Source organism: Sinohyriopsis cumingii, chromosome 1, assembly GCF_028554795.1.
Source record: "Sinohyriopsis cumingii isolate HCF-2022 chromosome 1, ASM2855479v2, whole genome shotgun sequence".
NCBI lineage: Eukaryota > Metazoa > Mollusca > Bivalvia > Unionida > Unionidae > Sinohyriopsis > Sinohyriopsis cumingii.
Genome location: NC_142961.1, coordinates 72,112,450 through 72,132,024, shown reverse-complemented (window position 1 = coordinate 72,132,024; position 19,575 = coordinate 72,112,450). Strand labels below are relative to the sequence as shown.

The 19,575-nt window shown below is 35.3% G+C and overlaps 1 protein-coding gene across 6 annotated transcripts in view; it reads left to right on the top strand.

Moving 5' to 3' along the window:
• Positions 1-19,575, top strand: part of LOC149807105 (uncharacterized) — a 118,686-nt gene that overhangs the window by 7,147 nt on the left and 91,964 nt on the right. The window contains exon 1 of one of the 6 annotated variants that reach the window (XM_089962024.1): positions 16,777-16,797. The exons of the other annotated variants lie outside the window; for them this stretch is intronic. The gene's annotated coding sequence lies outside the window, so the exon portion shown is untranslated. Of the gene's footprint in view, positions 1-16,776; positions 16,798-19,575 lie in introns of those variants that run through there. 6 annotated transcript variants of the gene reach the window in all.

Sequence of the window (19,575 nt, the reverse complement as noted above, 5' to 3'; positions counted from 1 at the left end):
GCTTGACCTGAGAAGCAAAGAATTTATATCAGTTGGGTGGTTTTGGGTGAGTGGGCATTAAAGGTTCTGCTCCTGTTAGACTGGAGAAGCTGCAAATTTCTTGAAACATAGATTTGGTTCTAATCTATGTGACGGTAAAATTTTGAAGAAGTTTAGTCACATCACTAGTCAGGGATGGTCCTGGCTTTTAAAGAGTTGTCACCAAAAAATCTCCAACCTCATTTTGTTGCCAGTTTTCAAAAAATGTCGCCAGAACAAGTAGTGAATATTTTTCCAAATCTATTAATGTAATACCTAGGTAGTGAAAATTGAAAAAGATGGGGTAGATATTACATTATTGACAACAAGCAATACAGCCATAATACTACAAAATAAGAAAATTATTTTTGCTGTGCTTTACGTGCTTTGCTTGTAGTGAATTGCTTCCTAAATCCCAAGAATGATTACAGAATGCTGTAGATTTTTTCTCGACAAGCAAACTAGGATCTCCATTCCCACCAGTAAAACTTAAATGAGTCAGTACATGGTATTAATGTACCGTGTATATATAAGCATTAAGTACCATCATTAAACTAAATGAAGGAATGAAGAAACATATCACAGAGCATATGTGCCCCCCCCCCCCCCAACTCGGAATAAATGTGTTATTTAGTAAGCAGTGTTACATGCATATATGAGTTACCAATAAGGAAATAAGGTGGTATTTAAGATGGGGGAAATAGTTATCACATGAATGGTAGCTTGAGACCACATTTGAACTGTTAACATAAATTCACACCCATTTTAGGCATTGTTAGTTATAACAAAAATGGGCACTGTTTATTTGTCAGTCAGTTGCTAGTGCTTTCACTCACTGTAGATCAGGCAGTTTCATTGAAGTCCATGTATGTTGAAGAGGCTTGAGTCTAACCTTTAGCTAGTATGCAGTTTGGGCACAGCTGACGAGAATATAAAATGGGGGCACATTGGGGGTGGGAAATAATGCATTCCACAGCAGACCTGCCAACTCTTACGATTTTGCTGTAAGTCTTACGAAAATTGCTCTTAAAATACCAAATTAGGGCATACTAGCAAAAACTACAGAAAAATGATCGTTGCCAAAAAATCAGGATAATTGGTTCATCTGTGTTTTATTCGGATCCAGGTTTCATCTTAGAATTAGCTAAATTAGTCAGGGAACCAGACTAACTGTACAACAGCACCGCAGATGTTTTAAACTGTACCTATTTGCTCATGCAAAGTGTCTGCATGATCAAACTGTTGATTATAGAATGTTTTTAATGGCGTCCAGAAAGCGATGCATGTTTAACATGAAAGGGAAAATAAGCCTATTGAAAAGATTTAATAATCAACACAGAAGAATAAAAATGAGTTTTCATATTCTTGTGAATAAAAGCTGGAAAGGACACAATTACATTTATTGGACATCATGTGCCAATTTGAGTATGTCTCGTGGCAAGACATGTGATATCCTTCATCATGTGAAATAGAAAAGAATTTCCAAGAATTATGTCAAGTTGAGAGATAGCAACAAGCCATTGAGTTGCATACGGTTTGGAACTAGAGTTTGTGTAACTGTACTAGTGGTAAATAAAGTCTATGCATACTTTACAAACTTTTCATTTTTAATTATGTTTCCAGCTTTACAATAGCAGTTATTGATATTTTGTTACACTTTACTGAAAACTGGTCAATCTTATGGCAAAAAATCAACTGCCTTACTGAGACGGACTCGTCAGTGTTGGCAGGTCTGCCACAGGGAGAAACGTCATGTCTTTTGAGAATTTTATGTGTATTGGACCAGAATAATCAATTAATACTTAGTGGAACGATGCTTAAATATGCCACAAAAAACTTTCCCATGGTAGGTCCCAATCTGCGTGTTTTTGGATTCAATCTCCCAACTGGGTTCTTGAAAAGATTTATTTTTTGCATGACACACTAGAATAACTGATCGGTATTAAGTAAAATTAACTTAAAAAATTTCAACGACTACATGTATTTGATTTCTTTGGAAATCTTTCTGTATATTTGAAACTTCAACAAAGAAGGGGCATTTTTCATGGGAACATCTTCGGATTTCTAGGAACTATTGGAATTGAAAGAACATTTAGGAAATAGGAATTCATTTGCCATGCTGCAAGTTAATTGAATTCTTTCACACACATATTTTGAGAAATAAATTATTTTCAATTATACAAAACTTGTTTGTTTTGCTATTTCTTGTTGCGTAGTTTAAGTCCTGGAGTTGTAACATGGGATTGATGGCAAAGTAAAAGATCAATGAACAAAATTAACATATATTACTTACCCCGCCTTCATTCCTATTTGGTGACACACTCCTCCAAATTATTACAACCAGTTGTAAATGAATTGATGCCTTGATACATATATCACGGAACATCTGCTTTTATTTTGCATTATATCTCAGCCACAGATGCCCATTTTTCCAGCAGTTGAGAAATTTTTGGGAACTTTTGACACGTTCATCATGATGTGATGTTGTACTTGAAATATTACTATCATAGCTACATGTAGATGATGTTGGACTGTCAGGTATAACATCAAGTTCAGTGACTGTTGTCTGATGAATTTGCACTAAATCCAAATGCTGTTATTTTTGGTAACTTATTTTTTGGATGTGACGATGAACATGCAACGTCTAACTTATGTTTACCCATGATAAATATGCACTGTTGACTATATAATTCTGATTGAGATTTTTTCCATCTGCTTTGTATTTATACATAGCAATCGGTGCTTCAGATGTAATCAGTTTTCTCTGAAGTTTCAGCAATGTTCGCGTCTTCAGAGGTCGGTCGATTGTAGGTATAGTTCAGTAGCATGACTGAGTGTATCACAGCATATAGTACTCAGACCAGATGATAAGATAAGCAGATTATGATGTAACAAATGCACGGTAGAGATGGGTTTGTCAATACGAACAAAGGATTTGTTTATGTAACAGATATATTCCAGCATATTGTGTATCCAAGTTTATGGCTTCTTTTTTTTGGTCCCTTTGAATGTCTCCACTCCAAATCCATGATTGTATGTACAAATTAAACAGCCCAAAAGGTTGTTGCCCAAAAAATCACCAGATGGTATATTTTGTCTTCAATAAGGAAAAGAAATAGCAATTTGCAACATCAGCGAAGCCCAGGACGATCCATGAACATGTATATTGTACTAATAACACGTGCAGGAAAAAGAGGTCACCGCATTTAATAAAGGAACATTAAGTGATTTGACTTTTACATCACTCTGAACATATTAGTCACATTGAAACAAAAACATAGACTAGCATGCATAGAGTCAAAACAGTTGGAATAGAAACACAAAGATTGTAAAAATATAATGTTGTAGAAATCAATTTATAGATTGGGAGAACAATTATTTTACTGAGATTTCTTTTTGAATGCTCTGTGGCAGTTGCACCTTTTTTTCAGACAGAATAATTAATCCCTGTCATTGATAACACCATGCTAAATTTATTTAATGTATTTATATTATTACACAGCTTGGTGTTTCTTTTCTCACCTCTTTTTGTGCAGATAGACCTGACAAACAAGAGCATTCCATTATCTGGCTACAGACAAAATCCCCAGGAGAAGATCCCCACAGGATAAAATCTGTATAGGATAAAATCCCCACAGCAAAATGAAAGGACATAATTCTCTCCCCCAGTTCAAGTTTTAAAACATTTTTAACCAAAAATATACTGGCCTATTTTGAAATGGGATTGGGGGGGGGGATGTGATATTTTGTCAGTATCCCTCAGATTTAATTTAACTTCTGGAATTTCATGTTTATCCAGTAAAATTATGGCTTAGTTTTTAAGTACTTACACCCTAGCAGAAAAGAAGAACAAATGTGACGTGTCATCAATATATTCCATATTTAATTAAATTATGGAATTGCATGTTTATCCAATAAAATTATGGCTTAGCTTTTAAGTACTTCCCAAAATATAATAATAATAATAATGACAACTTTGTATAGCGCCTAATCTTTAGAAGCTCTAAGCGCTTTACAACAATGGACAACACCTATAACATATAATAAAAAAAACCATATATAATGATATTATTACAGAAAACAAACACCATGAAATTAGAAAACATAAAAACATGCTGTAAATATTTAAGGTAGGGAACATTATTAGGTCTTTAAGTTTGTTCTTGCAGTCAAAATAAGTGAGTTTTAAGAGCACTTTTGAATGGGATCACTCTCTTTGTGTCTAAGTTCAGTGGGCAATTCATTCCTTGTTGCTGGGTCCTGGTATGCAAAAGAACGTTGTTCATATGACTCGGGTTTGCGAGTTATCAGGGCCCAAGTTATCGAGGGAGTGGTGTACTTGTGAAAGAAAGATGACAAAGCACATGCACTTGCGATTAATCTTTAGATCTAACTTCTAACCTGCACACTGTACATCTTTTATCCATTAAAACTAATAAAAGGAAGCTAATGCAAAACCTCCAAGGGTCCAAGTCCAAGCATACACACAAAGACGTATAATTTAGACCATGTGGTAGGAGTACTATCTTTTGTCTTGCTGCTGGGGTAAGGGTGGGGCATTTTGTCCTACACTGGAAATTATCAAATGATCTGACAGGGAAATGCTAATAAATGAGAAACTTATTCAAATGATCTATTACAACTCAGTATAATACATAACAATATTCAAAACTGAAATCATTTGACCAGTGAACCCATGATCTCAGGGGTCAAAATAAAAATCTCTCGTCACAATGTACAATTGAAACATTTTTCTTTTCTCTGCTTCTTTCGTGCAACAAGTGCTCCTGAATAAGAGTATGCAATTATCAAATGATCTGTTATGTCCAAGCATAATAAATTTCTCTTGACAGTGACATCGGTGACTGGTGAAGCTGTTCAGGAAAGGAAAAATGATAGAATTTTAGTCACTAAAACATGGCAATTTATAGTTATTTTATATACCATCGTTTTATTTGGGATCCTTGTACCATGCACATTGTTTATATCTGACTAAATAAAAGCACAGTACTGCTCAAATATCAATTTCTTTAGCTAGTTTGATTTTTAGGGGTACTGGTCATAGTAGAGCTTATGGAATTGTCTCTTATCTGTGATCTGACATCCCATCCATCTGTCCATTAGCACAAGTTTGTTATCACTACATGATATAAGTTATGTGCAGGATTGCCTTGAAACTTTATGCACATTCATCCTATGACCTAGTTAGTTAAAATGAAAATGGTGCTGCTCAGAAATCCTGTATGGCACAATCTTGCTATCTTAACTCCTTCTGAATGGATATGTATATATCAGCATGGAGTTTTCACTAAAAGACTTCTTACGATGTCTAGTTGCCGCTAATTGAAAATAGTGCAATGTGCCATCCAGTATGAGCTCAATGGACTCGTCTGTTAATCTTGTTATTGCTATTCTCAATCAATGGTTATACAAACATTGGGTTTTCACTAAAAGATGTCAGGGGCCCCGAGTGGCCAAGTGGTCTGAAGTGCTCTCCGTTACGGATCACTGCCATCTCACCTCTGTCTGCGTGGGTTTGAGTCTAAGATTCAGCCAATGTGGGTATGTGAGAAAGCTTGCCAGTAGCTTCTTGTGGGTCGGTGGTTCTTTCTGGGGTTTTCCTGGGTTCTTCCTCCACCATTAATACTGGCCGCCATACATAGTCTATCGTGTGCTGAAAAATGGCGTTAAACCCAACAACAACAACAACTAAAAGATGTCTGATGCTGTCTAGTAGTCCAAGTTTCCTCTGACCCATGTCACCCCATTTTTGATATTGGGATATTTATGTTGGGGTGTAGGTCAGAGTCCATTCCTATCGAAAAGTAGGAATTTGTCGACACCATTTGGTGTTGGCATCGGGTAGATACTTACTAGCCAGCGCAGCAAACTTGAATGACCTTTCATCAAGATATACCTGCATGCAATCAATATGAATATGATTTATTTTCTCAAAAATCATGAGCATTGCATAGCATAGCATTTGTCATGTCTTTGATCCGCTGACAAACAAGATGAAAGTACATAGTTGCTGAAATTTGACCTGGATCTGGCCATTTGCATCCTGAGTCACATGATCATACAACATGTCAATGATGTCAGGGATCATATAGTCACATGATGTTGACTATAAACAAATTTCCAAAGTTGTTGTACATACAATTTGGGCATATGATATAGAAGGCACTTAATGTTTTGTAAATAAATATAATGCACACTTAATTCACAACATTTATTCTAAGAACAATGTCCATAAACCTGTCTGTATCGCAGCAGGGTGGAGAAAACCATTTTCAAGAAGTACCAAGCATGTGTCAGCGATGTTTTTGCTGGTGTCACATGACTATGACATTGACATAAGCTCTCTGCATAGTGAATCTGGTTTTCTTCAAATTGCTGCACCATTACAGATTTTCAGTCATTGTTTTCACAATAAATATTTTGAGAAGTTAGTTTTTTCATTTTTCTATAAAATTGATGTGACTTTCATTTATATGTTTGATTTGTTTTCCTACAGCAACACTAGAAATTGTTTATTGTTGATATCATGTGACTGTATGACTTCTGATGTCATTGACATGTAGGTTGCGAGAGTTGTGTAGTCATATGACTAGGAATTCAAATGTCCAGATCCAGGTCAAATTTCACCAACGATGTACTTTTGTCTCATCCGTCAGCAGATTAAAAAAAGAACAAATGCTATGATCGAAATTCCTGAGAAAATAATTGACATTACTATCGATTTCATGCAGGTGTATCTCGATGAAAGGTCATTAACAGCTAGTAGGTGGCTACCTCATGCAAATGGTGTTGGTGAATTCCATCTTTTTGATAGGGAATGGACTCTGACTCTGTACCCCATCATAAATGTTCAGATATCAAAAATGGGGTAGCAAGGGTCAGAGGAAACTTGGACTAGATGTCTAGCTGGTCCTTTATAAAGATAGTGCCAATGTGTCATCCAATATGGCAGTCATCTTAACAATAATGATAATTCCACTCTACTTGGACAAAAAGTCATGTTGGCATGAGGTTTTGACCAGAAGACTTCTTATGATGTCCATTTGGTATCAAATGAAAATGGTTCTGATCTGATAGACAGTATCACCTTTATGGCAGCCATCTTGAAATTCTTGTTACTGATGCTCCTCCTGAATGGAAAGTTATGTCCTGAAAATATTTTCTCTACTCCTCTCCAACTATATGTCTATATCAGCATAGGGTTTTCACCATTTCGCTAATAGACTTGTCCTAAATGAAAATGGTGACTGTTGTACATCACATATTTTTGCCACTATGACAGTCTTATAAATCTTTTCTTCTTAAAGTTCTTTTTGCAAGCTTGAACTTCAGATTTTGCAAGCTTGCAGACTTGAAAAAATTCCTTTTTCAAGCTTGCGCATGCTTGAAGTTTAGATTTTGCAAGCTTGCAGGCTTGGAAAAATTCCTTTTTGCAAGCTTGTATAAGCGCCCTTACTAGCTTGTGGAACTTCAGCAAGCTTGCTGCAAGCTTGTGGTAAGCATCCATTTTGGTTTGGGAAGGTCTTTATTTATTCTCAGTTCACAGCAGTGTGTCCACTCAGTGGCTCATATAGTTTCCTGTGAATGTAAACAGTCACTTTGTGTTTTGTAGTTAATTTTACTATATTTTATGATTTTGCAATCATGATTTGCCCATGTAGAAAAAAGGCCCTTAATGTTATCAACTTGACCCTCAGTCAAAAAGATTAAACACTCGATGAAAATGAAATATACATTACACAAACTCTGCAGAAAACTATAAATGTGAAATAAATGTGCTTTAGGTGTAGAAGTTGTTAAAGGTTATGTATAAAGTCTATATTTGGTTTAAAACTATAATAAACACACATACCTGATGTTTATCTACTCCATAGGCCAGAGCTTGACCTGAGAAGCAAAGAATTTATATCAGTTGGGTGGTTTTGGGTGAGTGGGCATTAAAGGTTCTGCTCCTGTTAGACTGGAGAAGCTGCAAATTTCTTGAAACATAGATTTGGTTCTAATCTATGTGACGGTAAAATTTGGAAGAAGTTTAGTCACATCACTAGTCAGGGATGGTCCTGGCTTTTAAAGAGTTGTCACCAAAAAATCTCCAACCTCATTTTGTTGCCAGTTTTCAAAAAATGTCGCCAGAACAAGTAGTGAATATTTTTCCAAATCTATTAATGTAATACCTAGGTAGTGAAAATTGAAAAAGATGGGGTAGATATTACATTATTGACAACAAGCAATACAGCCATAATACTACAAAATAAGAAAATTATTTTTGCTGTGCTTTACGTGCTTTGCTTGTAGTGAATTGCTTCCTAAATCCCAAGAATGATTACAGAATGCTGTAGATTTTTTCTCGACAAGCAAACTAGGATCTCCATTCCCACCAGTAAAACTTAAATGAGTCAGTACATGGTATTAATGTACCGTGTATATATAAGCATTAAGTACCATCATTAAACTAAATGAAGGAATGAAGAAACATATCACAGAGCATATGTGCCCCCCCCCCCAACTCGGAATAAATGTGTTATTTAGTAAGCAGTGTTACATGCATATATGAGTTACCAATAAGGAAATAAGGTGGGATTTAAGATGGGGGAAATAGTTATCACATGAATGGTAGCTTGAGACCACATTTGAACTGTTAACATAAATTCACACCCATTTTAGGCATTGTTAGTTATAACAAAAATGGGCACTGTTTATTTGTCAGTCAGTTGCTAGTGCTTTCACTCACTGTAGATCAGGCAGTTTCATTGAAGTCCATGTATGTTGAAGAGGCTTGAGTCTAACCTTTAGCTAGTATGCAGTTTGGGCACAGCTGACGAGAATATAAAATGGGGGCACATTGGGGGTGGGAAATAATGCATTCCACAGCAGACCTGCCAACTCTTACGATTTTGCTGTAAGTCTTACGAAAATTGCTCTTAAAATACCAAATTAGGGCATACTAGCAAAAACTACAGAAAAATGATCGTTGCCAAAAAATCAGGATAATTGGTTCATCTGTGTTTTATTCGGATCCAGGTTTCATCTTAGAATTAGCTAAATTAGTCAGGGAACCAGACTAACTGTACAACAGCACCGCAGATGTTTTAAACTGTACCTATTTGCTCATGCAAAGTGTCTGCATGATCAAACTGTTGATTATAGAATGTTTTTAATGGCGTCCAGAAAGCGATGCATGTTTAACATGAAAGGGAAAATAAGCCTATTGAAAAGATTTAATAATCAACACAGAAGAATAAAAATGAGTTTTCATATTCTTGTGAATAAAAGCTGGAAAGGACACAATTACATTTATTGGACATCATGTGCCAATTTGAGTATGTCTCGTGGCAAGACATGTGATATCCTTCATCATGTGAAATAGAAAAGAATTTCCAAGAATTATGTCAAGTTGAGAGATAGCAACAAGCCATTGAGTTGCATACGGTTTGGAACTAGAGTTTGTGTAACTGTACTAGTGGTAAATAAAGTCTATGCATACTTTACAAACTTTTCATTTTTAATTATGTTTCCAGCTTTACAATAGCAGTTATTGATATTTTGTTACACTTTACTGAAAACTGGTCAATCTTATGGCAAAAAATCAACTGCCTTACTGAGACGGACTCGTCAGTGTTGGCAGGTCTGCCACAGGGAGAAACGTCATGTCTTTTGAGAATTTTATGTGTATTGGACCAGAATAATCAATTAATACTTAGTGGAACGATGCTTAAATATGCCACAAAAAACTTTCCCATGGTAGGTCCCAATCTGCGTGTTTTTGGATTCAATCTCCCAACTGGGTTCTTGAAAAGATTTATTTTTTGCATGACACACTAGAATAACTGATCGGTATTAAGTAAAATTAACTTAAAAAATTTCAACGACTACATGTATTTGATTTCTTTGGAAATCTTTCTGTATATTTGAAACTTCAACAAAGAAGGGGCATTTTTCATGGGAACATCTTCGGATTTCTAGGAACTATTGGAATTGAAAGAACATTTAGGAAATAGGAATTCATTTGCCATGCTGCAAGTTAATTGAATTCTTTCACACACATATTTTGAGAAATAAATTATTTTCAATTATACAAAACTTGTTTGTTTTGCTATTTCTTGTTGCGTAGTTTAAGTCCTGGAGTTGTAACATGGGATTGATGGCAAAGTAAAAGATCAATGAACAAAATTAACATATATTACTTACCCCGCCTTCATTCCTATTTGGTGACACACTCCTCCAAATTATTACAACCAGTTGTAAATGAATTGATGCCTTGATACATATATCACGGAACATCTGCTTTTATTTTGCATTATATCTCAGCCACAGATGCCCATTTTTCCAGCAGTTGAGAAATTTTTGGGAACTTTTGACACGTTCATCATGATGTGATGTTGTACTTGAAATATTACTATCATAGCTACATGTAGATGATGTTGGACTGTCAGGTATAACATCAAGTTCAGTGACTGTTGTTTGATGAATTTGCACTAAATCCAAATGCTGTTATTTTTGGTAACTTATTTTTTTGGATGTGACGATGAACATGCAACGTCTAACTTATGTTTACCCATGATAAATATGCACTGTTGACTATATAATTCTGATTGAGATTTTTTCCATCTGCTTTGTATTTATACATAGCAATCGGTGCTTCAGATGTAATCAGTTTTCTCTGAAGTTTCAGCAATGTTCGCGTCTTCAGAGGTCGGTCGATTGTAGGTATAGTCCAGTAGCATGACTGAGTGTATCACAGCATATAGTACTTAGACCAGATGATAAGATAAGCAGATTATGATGTAACAAATGCACGGTAGAGATGGGTTTGTCAATACGAACAAAGGATTTGTTTATGTAACAGATATGTTCCAGCATATTGTGTATCCAAGTTTATGGCTTCCTTTTGTGGTCCCTTTGAATGTCTCGACTCCAAATCCATGATTGTATGTACAAATTAAACAGCCCAAAAGGTTGTTGCCCAAAAAATCACCAGATGGTATATTTTGTCTTCAATAAGGAAAAGAAATAGCAATTTGCAACATCAGCGAAGCCCAGGACGATCCATGAACATGTATATTGTACTAATAACGCGTGCAGGAAAAAGAGGTTACCGCATTTAATAAAGGAACATTAAGTGATTTGACTTTTACATCACTCTGAACATATTAGTCACATTGAAACAAAAACATAGACTAGCATGCATAGAGTCAAAACAGTTGGAATAGAAACACAAAGATTGTAAAAATATAATGTTGTAGAAATCAATTTATAGATTGGGAGAACAATTATTTTACTGAGATTTCTTTTTGAATGCTCTGTGGCAGTTGCACCTTTTTTTCAGACAGAATAATTAATCCCTGTCATTGATAACACCATGCTAAATTTATTTAATGTATTTATATTATTACACAGCTTGGTGTTTCTTTTCTCACCTCTTTTTGTGCAGATAGACCTGACAAACAAGAGCATTCCATTATCTGGCTACAGACAAAATCCCCAGGAGAAGATCCCCACAAGATAAAATCTGTATAGGATAAAATCCCCACAGCAAAATGAAAGGACATAATTCTCTCCCCCAGTTCAAGTTTTAAAACTTTTTTAACCAAAAATATACTGGCCTATTTTGAAATGGGATTGTGGGGGGGGGGGAGATGTGATATTTTGTCAGTATCCCTCAGATTTAATTTAACTTCTGGAATTTCATGTTTATCCAGTAAAATTATGGCTTAGTTTTTAAGTACTTACACCCTAGCAGAAAAGAAGAACAAATGTGACGTGTCATCAATATATTCCATATTTAATTAAATTATGGAATTGCATGTTTATCCAATAAAATTATGGCTTAGCTTTTAAGTACTTCCCAAAATATAATAATAATAATAATAATGACAACTTTGTATAGCGCCTAATCTTTAGAAGCTCTAAGCGCTTTACAACAATGGACAACACCTATAACATATAATAAAAAAAAACATATATAATGATATTATTACAGAAAACAAACACCATGAAATTAGAAAACATAAAAACATGCTGTAAATATTTAAGGTAGGGAACATTATTAGGTCTTTAGGTTTGTTCTTAAAGTCAAAATAAGTGAGTTTTAAGAGCACTTTTGAATGGGATCACTCTCTTTGTGTCTAAGTTCAGTGGGCAATTCATTCCTTGTTGCTGGGTCCTGGTATGCAAAAGAACGTTGTTCATATGACACGGGTTCGCGAGTTATCAGGGCCCGAGTTATCGAGGGAGTGGTGTACTTGTGAAAGAAAGATGACAAAGCACATGCACTTGCGATTAATCTTTAGATCTAACTTCTAACCTGCACACTGTACATCTTTTATCCATTAAAACTAATAAAAGGAAGCTAATGCAAAACCTCCAAGGGTCCAAATCCAAGCATACACACAAAGACGTATAATTTAGACCATGTGGTAGGAGTACTATCTTTTGTCTTGCTGCTGGGGTAGGGGTGGGGCATTTTGTCCTACACTGGAAATTATCAAATGATCTGACAGGGAAATGCTAATAAATGAGAAACTTATTCAAATGATCTATTACAACTCAGTATAATACATAACAGTATTCAAAACTGAAATCATTTGACCAGTGAACCCATGATCTCAGGGGTCAAAATAAAAATCTCTCGTCACAATGTACAATTGAAACATTTTTCTTTTCTCTGCTTCTTTCGTGCAACAAGTGCTACTGAATAAGAGTATGCAATTATCAAATGATCTGTTATGTCCAAGCATAATAAATTTCTCTTGACAGTGACTGGTGAAGCTGTTCAGGAAAGGAAAAATGATAGAATTTTAGTCACTAAAACATGGCAATTTTATTTGTGATTATGATTAGATTTGAATTTTTTTTAGTAGTTATTTTATATACCATTGTTTTATTTGGGATCCTTGTACCATGCACATTGTTTATATCTGACTAAATAAAATCACAGTACTGCTCAAATATCAATTTCTTTAGCTAGTTTGATTTTTAGGGGTACTGGTCATAGTAGAGCTTATGGAATTGTCTCTTATCTGTGATCTGACATCCCATCCATCTGTCCATTAGCACAAGTTTGTTATCACTACATGATATTAAGTTATGTGCAGGATTGCCTTGAAACTTTATGCACATTCATCCCATGACCTAGTTAGTTAAAATGAAAATGGTGCTGCTCAGAAATCCTGTATGGCACAATCTTACTATCTTAACTCCTTCTGAATGGATATGTATATATCAGCATGGAGTTTTCACTAAAAGACTTCTTACGATGTCTAGTTGCCGCTAAATGAAAATAGTGCAATGTGCCATCCAGTATGAGCTCAATGGACTCGTCTGTTAATCTTGTTATTGCTATTCTCAATCAATGGTTATACAAACATTGGGTTTTCACTAAAAGATGTCAGGGGCCCGGAGTGGCCAAGTGGTCTGAAGTGCTCTCCGTTACGGATCACTGCCATCTCACCTCTGTCTGCGTGGGTTCGAGTCTAAGATTCAGCCAATGTGGGTATGTGAGAAAGCTTGCCAGTAGCTTCTTGTGGGTCGGTGGTTCTTTCTGGGGTTTTCCCGGGTTCTTCCTCCACCATTAATACTGGCCGCTATACATAGCCTATCGTGTGCTGAAAAATGGCGTTAAACCCAACAACAACAACAACTAAAAGATGTCTGATGCTGTCTAGTAGTCCGAGTTTCCTCTGACCCATGTCACCCCATTTTTGATATTGGGATATTTATGTTGGGGTGTAGTCCATTCCTATCGAAAAGTAGGAATTTGCCGACACCATTTGGTGTTGGCATGGGGTAGATACTTACTAGCCAGCCCAGCAAACTTGAATGACCTTTCATCAAGATATACCTGCATGCAATCAATATGAAAATGATTTATTTTCTCAAAAATCATGAGCATTGCATAGCATAGCATTTGTCATGTCTTTGATCCGCTGACAAACAAGATGAAAGTACATAGTTGCTGAAATTTGACCTGGATCTGGCCATTTGCATCCTGAGTCACATGATCATGCAACATGTCAATGATGTCAGGGATCATATAGTCACATGATGTTGACTATAAACAAATTTCCAAAGTTGTTGTACATACAATTTGGGCATATGATATAGAAGGCACTTAATGTTTTGTAAATAAATATAATGCACACTTAATTCACAACATTTATTCTGAGAACAACGTCCATAAACCTGTCTGTATCGCAGCAGGGTGGAGAAAACCATTTTCAAGAAGTACCAAGCATGTGTCAGCAATGTTTTTGCTGGTGTCACATGACTATGACATTGACATAAGCTCTCTGCATAGTGAATCTGGTTTTCTTCAAATTGCTGCACTATTACAGATTTTCGGTCATTGTTTTCACAATAAATATTTTGAGAACTTAGTTTTTTCATTTTTCTATAAAAATGATGTGACTTTCATTTATATGTTTGATTTGTTTTCCTACAGCAACACTAGAAATTGTTTATTGTTGATATCATGTGACTCTATGACTTCTGATGTCATTGACATGTAGGTTGCGAGAGTTGTATAGTCATATGACTAGGAATTCAAATGTCCAGATCCAGGTCAAATTTCAGCAACGATGTACTTTTGTCTCATCCATCAGCAGATTTAAAAAAAAGAACAAATGCTATGATCGAAATTCCTGAGAAAATAATTGACATTACTATCGATTTCATGCAGGTGTATCTCGATGAAAGGTCATTAACAGCTAGTAGGCGGCTACCTCAAGCAAATGGTGTTGGCGAATTCCATCTTTTTGATGGGGAATGGACTCTGACTCTGTACCCCATCATAAATGTTCAGATATCAAAAACGGGGTAGCAAGGGTCAGAGGAAACTTGGACTAGATGTCTAGCTGGTCCTTTATAAAGATAGTGCCAATGTGTCATCCAATATGGCAGTCATCTTAACAATAATGATATTTCCACTCTACTTGGACAAAACGTCATGTTGGCATGAGGTTTTGACCAGAAGACTTCTTATGATGTCCATTTGGTATCAAATGAAAATGGTTCTGATCTGATAGACAGTATAACCTTTATGGCAGCCATCTTGAAATTCTTGTTACTGATGCTCCTCCTGAATGGAAAGTTATGTCCTGAAAATATTTTCTCTACTCCTCTCCAACTATATGTCTATATCAGCATAGGGTTTTCACCATTTCGCTAATAGACTTGTCCTAAATGAAAATGGTGATTGTTGTACATCACATATTTTTGCCACTATGACAGTCTTATAAATCTTGTTGTCACTACTGCCCATGAATGGGTGTTCGTAAATGAAAATGGTGCCAGTCATACATCCAATATGGCTGCCACACCAACTGACTTGCAGATCTTGTTGTCACCACTATCCCTGAATGGATGATCATTTTGACACCAAAACACTTATAATGATGTCTACTTTGTCCAAAATTAAAATGGTACCAAACTGGCATTTATTATGTATACCACATAAGCTAATTTGAAAGAATTGTAATAGCTGAAGAAAATCATATATGGTTTTAAAAATTAGATAATTGAAAGGAAGAAATGGTCTTGTCTTGAATTCCAGTTCTTTATCACCCAGTACAGCACCAGCCCCTCTGAGTGACTCCTCAGGGCTTGAATATAGTGTTGGTGGGTTGCAGGTCTAGGACCTGTCATCCTCTGAGGGAGCCTTGTCCAACATTCACATAAAGAGTTGAAGAGCTGTTGTGAAGAACATCAAATTCAGTATAAATGCAGTTATATGCACGAACTATAATAAATGAAAAAAGTTGTTATTTTTAAACAATGCAGTTTCCTTTCTTTACTGATCTTTCTTTTCACTGTTACAAGACTCAAGATTAATATAAATGAAGTCAACTCAGCCCTTAATTTTGTTGTACCACAGTATAAGGTGATGGTGGCGGTATGTATGTGATAAAATCCATTAAACTCTGATGACCTTTTCTGTACTTTTTGTGTGTCATAGTTTTGACATAAGTACATGCTTGTACAAAATGGAGGTCTGTAACTAAATGGTTAATGTGAGCATAAAGAGTGCAGGAAGTACAATGGGGACAAACATAACTAGGCTACACTTAGGTGGAGCAGGTTATTCTCCACATACAATAGTCTTTCAGTATTATCCAAAATCCAAATATTTGTCAATGATAAACCTGATAGACTGGGAGTGAATGGACAGTTTTGGGATCAGTATTTAGTGGGATTTTATTTTTTATCTTAACACACAGTACAGCATTACAGTTTACTGTGGATTGAATTTCTTGGTTGTGGCCCACAAGAAAAATTGAATCCTCAGTCAGTACAATTTTGATGTTTATGTGGTTTGTTCTTTTTATTCCTAACAAAAATTTCAAACAACAATGGTACCAATATGTATGCCTCCTCGAAAATACTGTTTATGTGGTGAAAATGCTACTATAAGTAAAGATTGTTTATGAACACATTGTATAAAGTGGAGTCACATGCAATAAATGTTTAATATATGTCACTGTATGTGTGATGTATTCATGTTGCATTTAATTTTGATAGGTTTTACATGGCAGCCAGTATATTTGGTGGAGGAAGAACCCAGGAAAACCCTGGGAAGAACCACCAGCCTATGGGAAGCTTTTGACAAGCTTTCTCACATACTCACATTGGCCAAGCCCAAAACTCTACCCACATCATGACACATGGACAGGTGAGATGTTGGTGATCTGTAATTAGGCAAGCACCTTAGACCACTCTGCAGTAAACTGAGATGTAGATCATTACTGGGATTGCATATATTTAGTAAGTATCCTCTAGTCAGTCTTATCATGTGTCCTTTTCATGCTGTCACATATGGTGCTGCATTATTAATACAACTTTGATCATTTATTACAAACCACTTTTTGATTTATTTATATCTGGCAAAAATTAAGTATGTATGCTCTCTTTGCCTTATTAGCATGCCCTGATGATCAGTTGAATGCGAAAGAAGAGAGACTGCACTTTTATAGTTTTCTTTGACATACATTCAGTTGTATTTCAGGCATGTCTTTTTTTTAATGATATCGAATTGGAAAAACAAGCACCTGCAAGACTTAGACCATTTGGTATTGATAGGAAAAATATGCCAATCATAACTGGAATAATGGTCTCCAGCAGAATATACTGATGTATTATAAAACTTTTGAAAAGAACTTGTTTTAATATTCTTGAATTTTATTCAGTGATTCCTGTACAAAATGTATAAGAAAAAAAATGCTGCCATCTACTGAAACCAGTTAATAATGTAATCCTCAACTTTGATTTTCTTGTCTTGGTCTCAACCTCAACAAAAGTTTGTTAAATCATACACAGTTTCTGTGGAATGTGGGATCTACCTTGTGAATAGTGTTTAGCAGGCAAGACATATTCTTACATGGCTAAATTGTTTGGATATTAGCAATATTGTTCTACAGGTCTGGGTCAAGTACAGCCACAGAGGTAAAAGATAAAGGATATTGAAACAAAATCATGCAAAATTTGAGTTGCTCTTTCATCAGTGTGAAACATCACAGCTGCTCATGTTGCTGTGTGAAATATGAAACATGTATATACCATCCACAAACATGATAAAAACTAGTTATGACACTTGTTTCTCAATCCACAGATAGGATCAATAGTTCTTAAAAAGGGTCATGGCGTGTTTTCCGTATTTGTAGGCAATAAGTCGTCTCGATTTTCTTTTATCACTAATGGTCTCCTGCAAGAATCAGGAGAAATTTAGGGGATATAAAAATGCTCTACTTTATATAGAGTAAAACCTTTCTTAACAAACATGTCTAAATGAAAGATACCTGTTTATAAAAAAGCATTTATAAGCCCCTACATTTTAAGGATACAGGTCTGTAAATGACATTTATAAGCCCCTACATTTTAAGGATACAGGTCTATAAATGACATTTATAAGCCCCTACATTTTAATGGCATAGATCCATAAAATACATTTATACGCCACGTCATCTTAAGGACATAGGTCCTTAAATGGACATTTATAATTAAGACCCTACATCCCAAGGGCATTGGTACATAAAGGACAGTTTCCATTGGGCAGGATACAATAAATCATTGTAATTTATTTACAGCATGGAGCAGTCTTCTTTTTTTGTATTGTCAATTATGAAAGTAATGCACTGTGGCAGGCAGGTTTGTTTCTTTACGTGCGTAACAGATGGCAATGTATGTAAATTAAAACAATCAAGCTTTTTATTTTTGACAAGAGTGACGCCATTGCTCAACCACAATTGATGGCAACAGTTGCACGAATTGCATAGGTTAGTGTTTAATAAACTAGAAATTCAAAATAAAACATAATGACAATAACACAGTTTGATGGAAACATTTCCATCTAGAGGATGTTTACTTTCATGTATTAAATCTCTCATTTTCTGTTCTCATTCATCCCATTCATTCTGTTATTCTTATCCATTTTATTAGTTCTTTCTTGTATTATGTACATTAAAATAGGTAGTCAAGTGAATTAACTAGCAACATGTATGAAAGAGAGGTTATGTGAAGGTGAGAGTGGAGTTGTATTAAATGTCAGTCTGGGGGCTTGTACAAAAAAATATAACTGTTTATTGATTCATTAATTAAAAAGCTTTATCAACTTAACCAAGATTCCTAACACTGAAAGAGAGGTTATATAAAGGTGGGAGTGGGTTCATATTAACTGTCAGATGATGTATGCTTTCATACAAAATGTGTTGACCTGCTAATTAAAATGCTATACACAGTTAACCAAATTACCTAACTGTGAAGGAGAGGTTAGCCCATAAAGTATAACATTATTTATTAAGTACCATGTTTTTTTTTCTAGTGTTATCCTAAAATTAGATTCCACATGATGTGGGTATGGTCTGGTATTATAGATATACTAAATTATTTTGTAAGTAAATTGGTTTATATACATTCATTTAAAGTTTTCCATGACTGCTTATACTATTAAAATGTCATATAAAGAGTTCATTCTTTAAAACAAAATCATGTATATACAGTATCATCTATGTAGAAATATAACTATATTTTATGAGACCTCAGGCGTGATTATATCTCAAGTTTATAGGCTTTGAGTACAGGCAGTAGTTTCTTTGACAATAGTTGCTGATACATGACCAGGAATGAAACATAAAGTACTGGTAGAGTGTTTACAAAATAATATTCTCATCTTCCTCACATTGTCTCACCCACCTCCTAAATCTAGTTGCATATCTAAAATTTTTCTTCTGTCTATTCTTGCCTGAAAAGTTTATATATGGTTATAGGGTTGGAATCTATAATTTCCTAGTTTTGACACCTAATTATGACATGGATGGAGGTGGGGCAGAGCAGAGTTTCTAGGAGTATGGACTGAATTACATTGCCGATTACCATTTTATGCCCAGTAGTTATTTATATAGTGATAGGATTACACTATGGATCTTGTTGGTTTCTATGTTTTAATCAAGGGAGCCTAGCCTGGGTTGGGGTGGGGTGGGGGGAGTAGTTAGGGAAAGATCCAGAGGCTCACAGTTTGACATTTGTTGACTGGGTCATTGATAACAC